Genomic DNA, 12,778 nt, shown 5'->3' on the forward strand with positions numbered 1-12,778 from the left:
CCTAAATACCTTCCCAAAGCCCTCATCTTGTAATACCGTCACATTGAGGGTTAGGATTTCAACATGTGGGCTTTGGAGGGACATGAAACATTCGGCCCACGGTGCATAGTTGTAGCTGATACTTGCTTGGAGGTATGCTAGCAGCTTCCAATGCCTTATTTTGTTTGATTCTCACATGAACATTACATACTTGGTAAGATTATTTTTCTCTACAGTTGAAGACTCAAAAATTCAGAGATCATAAGTAACTTCTCCACAGATTGAATGAATGACTGAATGCATGAATAAATTCAAGAGGTGTGCCCGTGGCAGCTCTGGTGACCTATTGTTTCACTTACATCAGGGGTCAATGAACGCTTCCTACCAAGAGCAGATAAAGAGTAAATATTTCAGGCTTCGTGGACCAAGAGGCAAGATTGAGACTATTCTGGTGGGACTTATATCACCATTTAAAAAGTAATCGATTAAAAATGTAAAAACCAGTCTTAGCTTGCTGGCTGTACAGAAACAGGCAGCAGGCTGGATGTGGCTCAGGCCCCTAGTCCACCCACCCCCTGACCTAGCGTGGGGGTAGAGGAATGTATGATGACCAGAGGTGTGCAGTTGAGACGTGGAAGGAGAGGTGGGTATTGGAGAAGGGGTGGGAGAAAGGAGGGCTTAACTTCCTTTTACTTGCTGGGGCTGGTTCTGCTCCCTGTGAACTGTTCGCTACTGACGCTCTGCGCCGCCCAGAGCTTCTGATGTTCTGACTTAGAACCAGACAAGCAGCCAGGTGGGGACCATGACCCAGGTGGCCTTGAGTCCCAGTGCCTCGCATGCCTGTGTGTGTTGGGAGCCGTGTGAGGAATCTTGGCGGGGTGTTGCCGCCACCATGCTGGCAAACCCAGTTGCAAACTCAATCCATCGGCAACTTTCTTTCTCTTTTGATACTTCATGTCCCCCCACCCCCCACCCCCACCCCCAGGTCCACTCTTTGAAAACTGATGCCCTGGGGTTAAAACAAAGCAGGATACATTTACAAATAAAGGCAACATGGGAGCCCAGACAGTGCTCTTTTTTGTTGCTGTCTAAGGATGCTAACCACGCTCACGAAGAGGCCCTCCGGAGACCAGGGGCCCCGGAGATAGGGGAATGTCAGACCAGGGCGGTGCCGCTTCTCTGACTGTATCCAAATCCCGCAGCAGCACCCACGGCAGGTGGAGGCTAAATGCGGCTTCCCCGATTTCCCACCTCTGGAGAATCCAGAGCTAGCCAGATCTGGGAGGGCAGGCCTCCTGGTTTGTTTTGACTGTGGATGGAGTCACAGGGCAGACAGAGATCCCTCATCACTGCAGCCCCTGGGTGAGGTGGTCATTTAGGAGAACGGTATTCATTCTGCTTTCTCTTGGGACATCCTGATATAACGAAAAGCGACTGGGCAGAGTGCCCGAAGGCCTGGTTCTTGGCACCAGCCTAATTCCCGACTTCCGTGTGACCTTGGGGCAGTCACCAGAGCTTCCTTCTCCTCACTCTTCTCATTTGTAAAATGGGAACAAGCACCATCTCGCGTTGGGTGCTGTTTCCAGGTGGCAAACTGCTGTCATACCTTTGTGGGTTTTTATTGGCACAAACCCTCCGCTGGGTTTTGGATGGAGGTGAGGTTCAGCTCAAGGCTGGAGTGGTTTAAAGCCTGCTGAGGGCCACGCAACTAAGGGCTGGCAGAGATGGGGAGGCAGTTCTGGGGTTTCTGACCCCAACTCCAGTGTCCTTTCCACCACAAGAAGAGTGACACCTGTAAGCTCTCTTGCCTGCCGATGCTGTGTGGAGTTTCAAAGGCATGCGCGAGCAGGCCGAGCGGTGCAGAGCTAAGCCACGGCCAAGGCTGTTGCACTAGACAGACGGCATAGTGGCGGACAGAGGCAGGCGAGGAGCTGGGAGTGGACTTTGCAGCCTCCTTGCCTTGGTTCAAGGTTAGGCTCCAAGTGATAAGCTGGGTGAGCTTGGAGAAGTGAATTAACCTCTCTGTGCGTCAGCTTCAGTATCTAGAAAAGATGGTAATAGCAGCCTGCCTTCCGGGGCTGTGGTCAGGGTTAAATGAACCCGTACGTGCGAAGCCAGGCACCAGGCCTCCCATCGGTATTGCCGTCACTCATGCTCTTGTTGTTCGGTATCAAGTGGAGATTTCTTCAGGGACTGACCCTGCGGAGGCCAGGACTGGATGTCGCTGCTCCAGCAAAGAATGCAGAGAAGGATTTAGACTGCAGATCCCCCACTGCTAACCTCCTCCTCTCCTGTGAAGCCCCAGAGACTTGACACCTTTTATAGGCCCTAACACTCTCACCACCAGCATCCAACAAACAAAAAATTCACAGACGCTAACAAGCAGCTGACCTGGAGGGAAGGCGCAACTCACCCCCAGCAAACACTGAGCATCTTTGGAGCCACTTTTTCATTACAAGAAAAAGTTCTTTTTTTCTGTTCTTTTTAATATAATGCCATTGCATCATACTTAAGAATGGTTTTCTTCCCGTTGACTCATACTGCAAAAGAACTTGGCATCTTAGGCCCTCCAGGTTTTTCTCCAAAGAGCAAGAAGGTAGAAAAGGGAATGAGAATGTAAGTGCCCGGCTGAGTGCAGTCAGCTTCCATCACCAGTCCACGCAGGCTGAAAGTCTCACCAGGGGCCAGCAGGAAAGGAGGCAGTAGAGGGGTCTGCCTTGTCTGAAAATGATGGCCACCCACCCAGCAACCCTACTGCCTGCACGTCGCACCCTGTACCACATCCTTACATCATCCTGTACCAGATGGGCCTGGGTTTGGGGAACTACGCTGGGCTTTTGATTTATTCCAAGTCATCTCCTGTGATACATTTTCACTTCCAGGGGAATGATTTCTTGGGGAAGATCAATGATCGAGTAGCCCTACTAAGGCTGAGAGAGGCTTGCGGGCAGGAGAATGGAAGGAGTCTGTGTAAACCAATCCAGCAACTGTCCTGCCGAGTACAAAAGAGGAGAAGTAGAAGCAACCTAAATGCCCAACAAGGGGGGATCATTTTAGTCAGTGTGCTCCAGTATGTGCTCTGAACGGTTTCACTGGAAGTCTTATGCAGTAAGATCCTAAGTTGGTAAATAGATAAATAAATCATAAAGTTTTGTGTTCAGATATGTATGGGAAATACTAATACATCTGTCCTAGTTTGGCTGCATGTGGGATCTCATATGCTAATGTGTTGGCCACTCACTGGCCTGCTTGCCTTCAGATCCATTCCCCACCCTTCCTCTCCTCTGCTCTATATTGGAGGGAACTGGTCCCTACAAACTACATTTCTCAGTCTCCTTTGCTACATTTCCCAGCTTCCCTTGGTTTCTAGCTAGTTTCAGCCACTGGAGGCACCAGTAAAATACTGGAGTGTGAGAATAAGGGAGGGGCCAGGGTATTTCTCCCCTGACCTGCCACGCTCTGGCAGGCGTCTCACCGAGGTAGTGGCTTTGTCTTCTTGATTGCAGCTCCCACCGACAGCCTCTCCCTCCATGGTCCCAGTTCCCCCCGGGCAGTCCCTGCTCTGGTTCTGGATCTGACTCTTGATAGCTGAGCCGTGACTTGCTGCTGACAGGGAAAGGTGATGTAGAAGAGGAGAAAAAATTCACTCCATCGGCCCCAGGGCATTGTGAGTGACAGTGGAAAGAGAAAGTGGAGAAGGAAGTAACCAGAATAGGAGCATTCAGAGGGGAGAAGGAAGATCAAGGTTGGATTCCCTGCGACAAAGACGGAGCTAGAGCTTAGCATGAGGATATTTATTACGGAGTTCCTTTAGAATCAGCGCCTATGGAAGGCAGGGGTGGGAGCAGGATCGGGCAGAGGGAAGCGCTGAGCTGTGATGCAGTCTCTGCATAGGTCTCAGCTGACCCCATGAGAAGATGGGAATCCTGGGCCTTTGTACTCCCAGTTGACCAGTGGTTGGTTGAAGGTGACCCTGGAGGGAAGCATGACCTTGGGCAGGCAGGCAGTTCATTTTTTCAGTCCTTTGACTACTAGAGGGATAAACCCTGAATTCCTGAAGGGAACCTGAGCAGCTCATCGTTGTTCCCCAAAGGCATTATTCCCACTGGGGATTCTAGGAAGAGATGCTTCTGGGGCTGCCCAGGACCAGCTGGGGACAAAGCTACATCTAAGCCGACTCCGTGACCAGTAGAATTGGGCTAATGTAGACCAAGAGGTGTTCCTGGCTCCAGGGTGGAGAGACTGGGACCAAAGCACTTGAGGGCAAAGAACACAGATGAATCGTGAGCCTGTGGAGTGGGCAGCACTGCCTGCTGGCGAGGAGAGGGTGGGGAGTGGGCGAGTGCAGACCCAGGAGGTCTGCGGTGAGGCCACGTCTGGGGACCAGGAGCTGACCCAGTCCCAGATCACGCTAGGGCTGGCGGCAGGCTTCAGCTCTCAAGGTAAGCAGGGCGCGCAGCAAGCAAGCCGCCCTAGGCCAGCCTGGGCCTTTGACTTTCTTTTCCGCCAGTAAGTCCTGTGAGCCACACCCGCCTGCCTCCTCAGCGAGACCACCCTGGAATGGAAATGGGAAGGGAGAGATGGAGTATTCTACTTTCCAAGGAACTGAACGCTACCTGAGGAATTAGTACAGGGAGAGGCATCTTAGTAACAGACAAAACAGAAATGCTGAATTTCAGTGTCAGCTAAGTTTGTGGCTCTTCTAAAAGATCTAGCTTTGTTGAGTAGGCCAAATGCTATGTGAATGACCCAGGATCAGGGACTGGCTGCTAGTGAAAGAAAACCCCCAGTTATTAGTGGCTTTAAAAGGAAAGGGTGAGATTCAGAAGAACAGGTATGGGCATTCTGATGTCGGGACCTCATTCATGGGTCCATCTCATGATTCAGGATGGCGGCATCTCTGTTCCAGGGAAGGACAAAGAAGGGGCCAAGACCACGCATCAGCTGTTTTTTAAGGGTAGGTCCTGGAAGCTACTGCAGGGCACTTTCGTTACACTGCAATGGCCAGAACTTAGTCGTATGGCCATATCTAGCTGCAGAGGGAGCTGGAAAATGATATTTATGTTAGGAAGTTGTGTGCTAGGTACAAGTCATAATACAGAGCTATTCAGGAAGATGAAAATGGGTGTTGGAAGCAGCTAGCACCTCCTGCTACAGTACCTAGAGCATGTCTAACTTAATCCTTATAATAATTCTAAAATGTGGGTTATTCGCATTACATAGATAAGCAAGTAGGACCCAGAAGCACCAAGGCTGCATAGTTACCATCAGCAGCACCAGTTTTCAGCCCTCTCTCTCAGGGTCTCTCCCAGCTACAGGTAGGATATTCTGCTGGTTGGGGGGTGAATTTTTCCATTTCTTTGGGGTTTCAAAAACAATGCGTAAGCAAGAGAGCCTGTCCTGGCCGCCCCTGCTCCTCCAGACCAGTCCCCGCTTTGTAAGACCTCTGAGCTCTCTTTGTTGTGCAATTACCGTGGGTTAAGGGGGCCCTCTGACATTTTCATAGGAGGACGGAGCAGGCACAAGTCCTCACCCCTTCCCCAGGTTCTTTGTCATTTCCTCTACCTTTAAAGAAAAATTGCATAATGGCCATCACTTAGGCACCTTCCCAAAGTACTTAAACTACTTTAATGCAAAAGGGCCATGTGAGGAAATAGCCCCAGATGTCACACGCCAAGTTACAAAGAGAAGAAGAGGACTCCGAGCCCCCTGTGTTGAGGTCCCTTGGCTGAACAGTGCCACATGGGCACATGACTTGTGGTTATTACCCATCCTCCAAAACCTGGGGCCAATTCAAACAGCATCAAAGGCATTAATGAGACTTGACCCCATTAGGCTCATGTGAACACTTGTAATGAGTCTTCAAAGCCTCTGTTAAAAAAAAATCTACATGTGCATGTGTAAGCATATGTGTGTATATTTTATGAGAACTGGAGCCATTAAGAGTGACTAACCACACACTTTTACATCTGCCCTCCAAACCCCCCATAGGGCTGCTCTGGGGCCAGGAATGGTCCAAAGGGAAAGGCTTTGGTCTAAACTAGAGGTGAAGGGCTACAAAGTCAGGGATGTCACTTGTTGAGCGACAAGCCAACATCTGTCTGCTGGTTTTGTAGGATGAGCACTCACTCTGCTTTCTTTGGTAATGGCTTCTCATTTTTCACTGGGGGACTCACCCTGCCTTGCTCTCAGTCTGTGTGCCTTGGGCAAGGTGGACTCTCTTGGCTTGAGTCTCCCCCCGGTTACAGTGCTTGATTCAAGGAAGGGCAGAGGACCTGAGTTAGTGCAGTGAGATTTAGTCCCAGGACTTTTGCTACAACGACAGGGAAAGGGGGTCCTGCTGGCATCTCGTCGTATCTCCCTTAGTAGGGATTGTGGCCCTTCTTGCTGACAGCTCCTACTTCAGGGGCTGGAGACCCTCCTCTGAGGGTTTTCTCTAGTGCTGTCAGCCCCGGCATAGGGAGAACAGAGGTGCTGGAGGTAATGCCCCTGGGAGCAGCCCTCAGCCAACCACGGGCAGGGGTCGGAGAATCAGTGCCGCGGCTCCCTCATCCCTAGAATGGGACACGTGTTCTGGTCTATCCCCAGTGGGGTGTGGATTGAATTATCTCCCAGAGGTCTCAGTGGCACTGAACGTCAATTGTCCACAGTGATAGCCTGCTCATGATTGCGCCTTCCCTCCCTTCCCTATTCCTCCACCAGAGTGCATTTAGCCACTTCCCAAATAAACCACTTGCACTTAAATCCTATCTCAGAATCTGATTCTGAGAGACCCCAGCCTGAGAGAGAGACCCACGTTGGCACGATCAGGCAAGGGTCTGCCTCAGAATTCAGGCAACACAGAAGATTTAGTGCAGAGAAAGAGAGGGAATGAGATACACATTCTTGACGGCATCATGTTGGGCATCCAGATCCAGCAGTGCCTGAAGGTTGCATTTCCCTCCGATTTGCCCTAAGACCAAGTATGTAAGAGCCAGGGTTCCGAGGTCTTTGTTGTGGCTCTTTTCATGTTTCCTTTCCGTGCTTTCCTATATGGCCCCAAATATCCATTCCCACTCTCCTTACATCAGCTCATGTGGCCCAGTGATAGGAATTCATTCCAAGGGCTACTGGAACTTGCCTTAACTGAGAGACGGTTAGAGCCGTCAGGGTGGCAGACAGTTCAAATCCCTCACTGCAATTTCATGCAAATAACCTTCTGGCAGCTTCCTTTTCACTGCTGTGCTCTTGTCTGCCAGCCAGTCTCAGGCCTGGGCATCCCCCAGGAGATGTTAACTCATCTCCCTTATCTGCTTGACTGACTGTCATCTTGACACATCACTGAGCTGGTGATGAAGCTCTTAATTAGTACGTGTCTCCAGGCCTCGCGTTTTGCCACCTCTCCTACTATTTGCCCTCCCTGCGCCTCTCTCATCTCTGTTTCTTTGACTTTCCACCCCTCAGTTTACCATCTTCTTCCCAAATCACATGCTTTCTTAGCTGGAGTCACGCAGGTCTGGGTTTGAAGCACAGCTTGGCCATTTCAGACCCGGATCGCCTCAAATAACTTCCGTCCTCCAGATTCCGGGTTTTACGTCTGAAATGGAGATAACAGGACATTGTACGTTGCCATGCTGTATCTTAATCATAATCTGGTGCTTCACAGAACCTGAGCAGGACAGTGGCTGACACAGTCATCATTATTAATATAAAGTCTATATTGTAACTGTAATTATTAGCGTCCATGATGGTGGCAGAGCCCACTTGGCTATTTAGGGAGCTCTGACGTGACTCGGTGGAAGAGCTGAGTAAAAGATGTGTCAGGAAAAGATAACCACCAGCTTTATGCAATTATCTATTCAAAAACTAATTGTTTATCCTCCTGTTTTGTGCCCAACACCGATCTAGGAACTGAGGACACAGCAGTGACCATGACAGACGAGGTCCCTGGCCCCACAGAACTTTGAGGCAGTGTGAACAAAATGATAAACAGAGAAACCATGAAGCATGTAAATACTGACCATATCAGGTAATGATCAGCTCTAAGAAGGAAGACTGTGCAGGGTAGGGAAGAAGGTGATGGAGAGATAGGTGGAGATATGACTTAAGTAAGTGGTCAGGAAAGGTTCTTCTGATCAGATGACATTTGAGCAGAGACCTGTAGGAAGCGAGTGAGTGGCTGTGTGGATATCTGGGGGGAAGAGCATTCCTGGCAGAGGGAACAGCAAGTGCAAGAGCCCTGAGGTTGAAGGGGAAAAAGCAGGAGGCGAGTGGAGCTGAGGCTGTCTGGGGAAGGGCTCTCACACAGCACAGTATGCATTGCAGAGTAAGTGCACAATTCACTGTTTTTAGGGTCAATCTCAGAACCCGGCTTGGTAGCACTGTTCACCAGAAGCAGCACACTGGAAGAACACAGTTGTCAATATTACATGACTTAGAGATCCCAGCTAGTGGGCCTTCCAGTCCCTCTGGAAGTCACGCCCTTGGCATGTGCTAGAAATGGTTCTTGTCAAGACAGAAGGCACTGGAACCCCAGCCACACGGCCTGGCCACAGGTGTATTAGGCAGAGCTTTGGAATGATTTCCTCCCCATGGCTTCCCTGGGACTAAATGCCAATGAATCCCAGGGCTCAGTCTCTGGGTTGCATCATTTGTGATGTCTGGGGCCAGAGTGCCCAATTAGCAGCCCTCTGCTGCCCAGATGTTTGGGGAACACAGGAAGACAGAGGGGTCAGCAGCTTGGGTGGCTTTCCTGGAGGACAGCCCTTCTCTGTGCGGGCTCGGCAGGCACAGGCCATGGCTGGCCTCAGAGTAACGGCTTTCATCCTTCCAGAAGCCAGGAAGTTCCCGAAGACAAAAGATGTGTAGAAAAGGATAATTGGATAGAATGTGTCCCTGCCTCGTGTTCATTCTCATTTGTTGAGTGCGCCAAGGAGCTTGGGCTCCAGAATCATAGGAATGTGCTCCATTGTATCCAGAGTGTGGCTGGGCAGCTGCGTCCCTATGTGATGTCAAATGGGGACTCCTGAGCATGCCTTCACACAGTGACCGAGCCAAGTGTCTTGAGTAGCTGCAAAGTGCCGGCCGCTATGCTGAGTTCTTTACATACAGGATTTCCTTGAATGTCTACCAGAGACCTGTGAACAGGGAGGGGGGACCACTGTCATGATGCCTCCTTTCTGCAGAGAAGGATGCTGAGGCCCAGAGAGGTTCAGCAATGACCTTTTATAAGTCACATATTGCTGAAAGGTGAAATCAGGACTTGAATTTAAGTGGTCCAAATCCAGAGCCCATCCCCCTTAAATATGCCAACACTGCTTCCCAGTCTCTCTTTGTCCCAGGGATCGGTAAACTTTTTACATAAATGGCCAAAAATTTTATTGTTTTTGGCTTTGCCAACCATGCTGTCACTGTCCTAGATACTCGACTCTAAGGTTGTAGTGCAAAAGCAGCCATAGACAATGTCTAGATGGATGTGTGTGGTTGCGTTCTAATACAACTTTGTTTACAAAAATAGGCAGAAGGCTGGGTCTGGCCCATGCGCCATAGTTTGCCAACTCCTGATCCAGATGGTCATCCACTGTCACGCACAGTGCCTTGCATGGGGCTTTTTGTGGCACCCTTCATTGGTTCTAGGGCTGACTCAGCGTCTCAACCACATCCTCTAGGGCCCAGATTGATTTCACATTTTGCTCAACCATCCTTTGTGATACTGGTTTTCTATGCTCATACTTGTTGCCTCATGGTCACAAGATGGCTGCAGCTGCTTCAGGTATAATATCCGCAAACTGCAGGAAGCAGGGGCAGGAGCCACAAAAGCATTTCATGAGTCCCCCCCCCGGCCCCCTCCCCGCCCTAATGGAGAAGGAAGCCTCCTACCTGCACCTGGCTGCCTCTTTCATTTCATTGGTCAGTACTGAGTTCCAGGGTCACCCCAAAATTAGTCACTGGAAAGCAGGGAGCATGAACATATTACACTCATCCCTGAGGCTCAGGGAGGGTCCCACATGCCCTCCAAATCTAGGGAGCACCAACCATTACAAAATCAGATTATGTTGGCACAGAAGAAGGGCACAAAATCAGGGGGTAGGTGACAATGTCTACTATACTCACAATGAACATTTTTAGGAGCAATTCAGAGTGGGGGGTCAAACCTGCAGAAGCTTCACAAACACCTTAGAACTTGTGCTAAGCCTCTGAGGTATGAGGTGTGGTGAGAGCCAGAAGCTGAGACCAGTTAGGAGCCTGTCACTCACTCTTAATACCCAACTTCGGAGGGGCAGGCGTCAGCCCCAGAGCTGAGGCGGGAGGGGTGCCCGGGGAGGAGGAGGTGAAGAGACAGGTGTGAAAGGGAAGGAGGATTTAGCAAACAGGTCCGGCCCCCTCCCCGGCTCAAGCAGTGAGATTCCTGTGGTTTCAAAGCACTGGGATCTGCCACATTGAAACCACAGAGGATGACTGAGGCTTTTCAGAGCTTGCCCCCAAAGTCACTCTGGGCCATGGATCGGCCAGACTTTGAATTACCTAAACCCCACATCTAAACTAAGTCTTCTGCTGCATAAAATTGTGTGTGGAGAAATCAGAAGTGCCTGTGAGCTTAAATTAAGCCTCTGGTGTTAGTTCCTTGTCCTGGGATAGGAGCATCAGACCCGTTTCAAGGAACGGGAGGCCAAAAGTGAGACATTTGTTCGTCTGTTTAGATAAAGGTATTTTGAGGTCTTTAGATGAAAAAAACTTAAGAGATGTAAGTTAAATACTTGCTATTCATTATTCATTCATTCATTCAATAGCCATTGACTGAAGGCCTACTATGTGCCAGGAACTGTTCTACTTGGTAGAGATTCAGCAGAGAAAAAATAGATAAAAACTTCATTCCTTGTGAAGCCTGCTTTCTGGCGGGAGAGACAGGCAGAAAGGTAAATCAGAGAACTTCATAGCTCTTCCCTTGACTGAGGCATTTTACTCCCCTTAACCTATGTCCCACTTGTAAACTAGTTTCCTCTTACTCACTGTGCATCATGGGCCAGGCTGTGATGGTTCATTGGATGCATCATCTGGGCCACAGTGCCTGGATATTGGGTCAAAGATTATTCTAGGTGTTTCTGTGAGGGTAATATTTGAGTGAAATGAGTATTTTAATCAGTGCACGTGGAGGAAAGCACATTACTCTCGATAGTGTGGGTGAGTCTCATCTAAGCAGTTGAAGGCCTTAATAGAACAAAGACTAACCTCCCCCAAGCAAGAAGGAATTCTGCTAGCAGATAACCTTTGGACTTGACTGTAACATCAGCTCTCCCCTTGGCCTCCAGATTGCCAACTCATCGTTTTGGACTTACTAGCTTCCATTATCCTGTGAGCCAGTTCCTTAAAATCAATCTCTCTCCCTCCCTTCCTCTCTGTCTCTCTCTCTCTCTGTGTGTGTGTGTGTGTGTGTGTGTGTATGTGTATGTATGTGTGTATATATATATGCATATATATATACATGTACAAAGATCTCTCCTCCTGACCCTCTGGGAAAGATCCCTGGCTCCAAGTTAGTAAGTCAAAAACTGCTCTCATCTGCTTTGGAGAAACAGTCCTGTGGTGACCATCTCCTAGAGTTATGCGCTGGGACATGCTTTAGCTAATTTGGTGGTGAAAATTGTAGCCCTAGCAGTGGTACTGCCTGGGTTCAAATCCTAGCTTCCCCACCTAACTGGCTGTGTGATTCTGGCCAACTTTCTCAACCACTCGGAGCTTTTGTTTCCATGCGGTGACTCTAATAATAAATATCCACCTGTCAAGAGATCTGATGAAGCTTAAATACACTAACACACGTGAAGCTCTAGGTGCAGTTCCTAGCAGAAATGTCAGTGCTTGAGGAACATCAGCCCTTGTTTTAGAGGCAGCAGGAATGGGGCCAGGTTTTACAATGCGTGAAGTTAATGCGGCGTTTGTGTATACGTGTGTATGTTGGGGGAAGCTCTATTTAAGGCAAATAAGTGAAAGAACGAAGGAGGCTGGGGGGGGGTCGTTGTAATGGGGGCCCTGAAGCCCAAGGTCTGTGGCTTCCAGCCATTTGCTGTAGCAGCAATATTTCTTCATCATCTCCGAGTCCCCAGAGAAGTAAATGTCTTATAATAGTGCTTCTTTAATTTCCAAATCCCACTTGGTTATTTTCCTGACAGTGGAAAATCTCAGGGGATTAGGCCACGTGTCTTGCAGTGATGTGATGCTTAGAGAACAAAATTACTGTAAGCACCTTCTCCAAAATGGGGCAGCTGGGGCCGCCTCTTTTTGGGCCCCCAGAGCAAACAGCACCTGTGATCTCCTTTCTCAACCCCCAGGGTTCTCCCCACTCAGGAATTAGGCTTAAAAAATCATTCTTGAAGGGATGGGGTTGGATTTTTTTTTAAGAGCTGCTTTCAATTTTGTAATATTGTTCTCTTTGGCAACAGAGGTGTGTCCGTCTTAACTGAGTTATCAACAGGGAGTGAGGCAGAGGGGAAAAAAAAAACTTTGGATCCCTTGTGCAAATGATGACTTATAGTTGTATGTGATAACTCCCACTTCTTGGCCTTGTCACCCCTCCCTTCTTATTTGATCCTCGCCAGTGCTGTGACATAAACTAGGCTGGCTTTAGTCCTGTATCATGGATGGTGACTGGGGTCCCAAGGCTTGGGGGCTTCCTCAGGTACCACAGAGGGAGAAGTGGAGCAGGGTCCACAGCTCGTAATGGCTCATCTTGTGCATTTTCCATTAAATCACAGAGATCCTTGGGATGGCTGGGTATTTCCCCCTATGTTTACAGATGAGAAAGCTGAGTCCCAGAAAAGTGAAG

The 12,778-nt window shown here is 49.3% G+C and overlaps 2 long non-coding RNA genes across 9 annotated transcripts in view; one reads left to right on the top strand and one right to left on the bottom strand.

Moving 5' to 3' along the window:
- LOC116276563 (uncharacterized) overlaps positions 1 to 12,778 on the top strand; it is a 370,958-nt gene that overhangs the window by 341,200 nt on the left and 16,980 nt on the right. For 4 of the 5 annotated variants that reach the window (XR_012066340.1, XR_012066339.1, XR_012066342.1 and 1 more), the window contains exon 5: positions 7,867 to 7,987. The exons of the other annotated variant lie outside the window; for it this stretch is intronic. This is a non-coding gene — a long non-coding RNA (uncharacterized lncRNA). The remainder of the gene's footprint in view (positions 1 to 7,866; positions 7,988 to 12,778) is intronic. 5 annotated transcript variants of the gene reach the window in all.
- Positions 1 to 12,778, bottom strand: part of LOC140690939 (uncharacterized) — a 186,324-nt gene that overhangs the window by 10,769 nt on the left and 162,777 nt on the right. The window contains exon 3 of one of the 4 annotated variants that reach the window (XR_012066347.1): positions 7,428 to 7,555. The exons of 2 other annotated variants lie outside the window; for them this stretch is intronic. This is a non-coding gene — a long non-coding RNA (uncharacterized lncRNA). Of the gene's footprint in view, positions 1 to 6,861; positions 7,556 to 12,778 lie in introns of those variants that run through there. One more of the 4 variants, XR_012066346.1, reaches the window with a different exon arrangement.

The sequence above is a fragment of the Vicugna pacos genome, chromosome 32 (assembly GCF_048564905.1).
Source record: "Vicugna pacos chromosome 32, VicPac4, whole genome shotgun sequence".
Lineage (NCBI taxonomy): Eukaryota > Metazoa > Chordata > Mammalia > Artiodactyla > Camelidae > Vicugna > Vicugna pacos.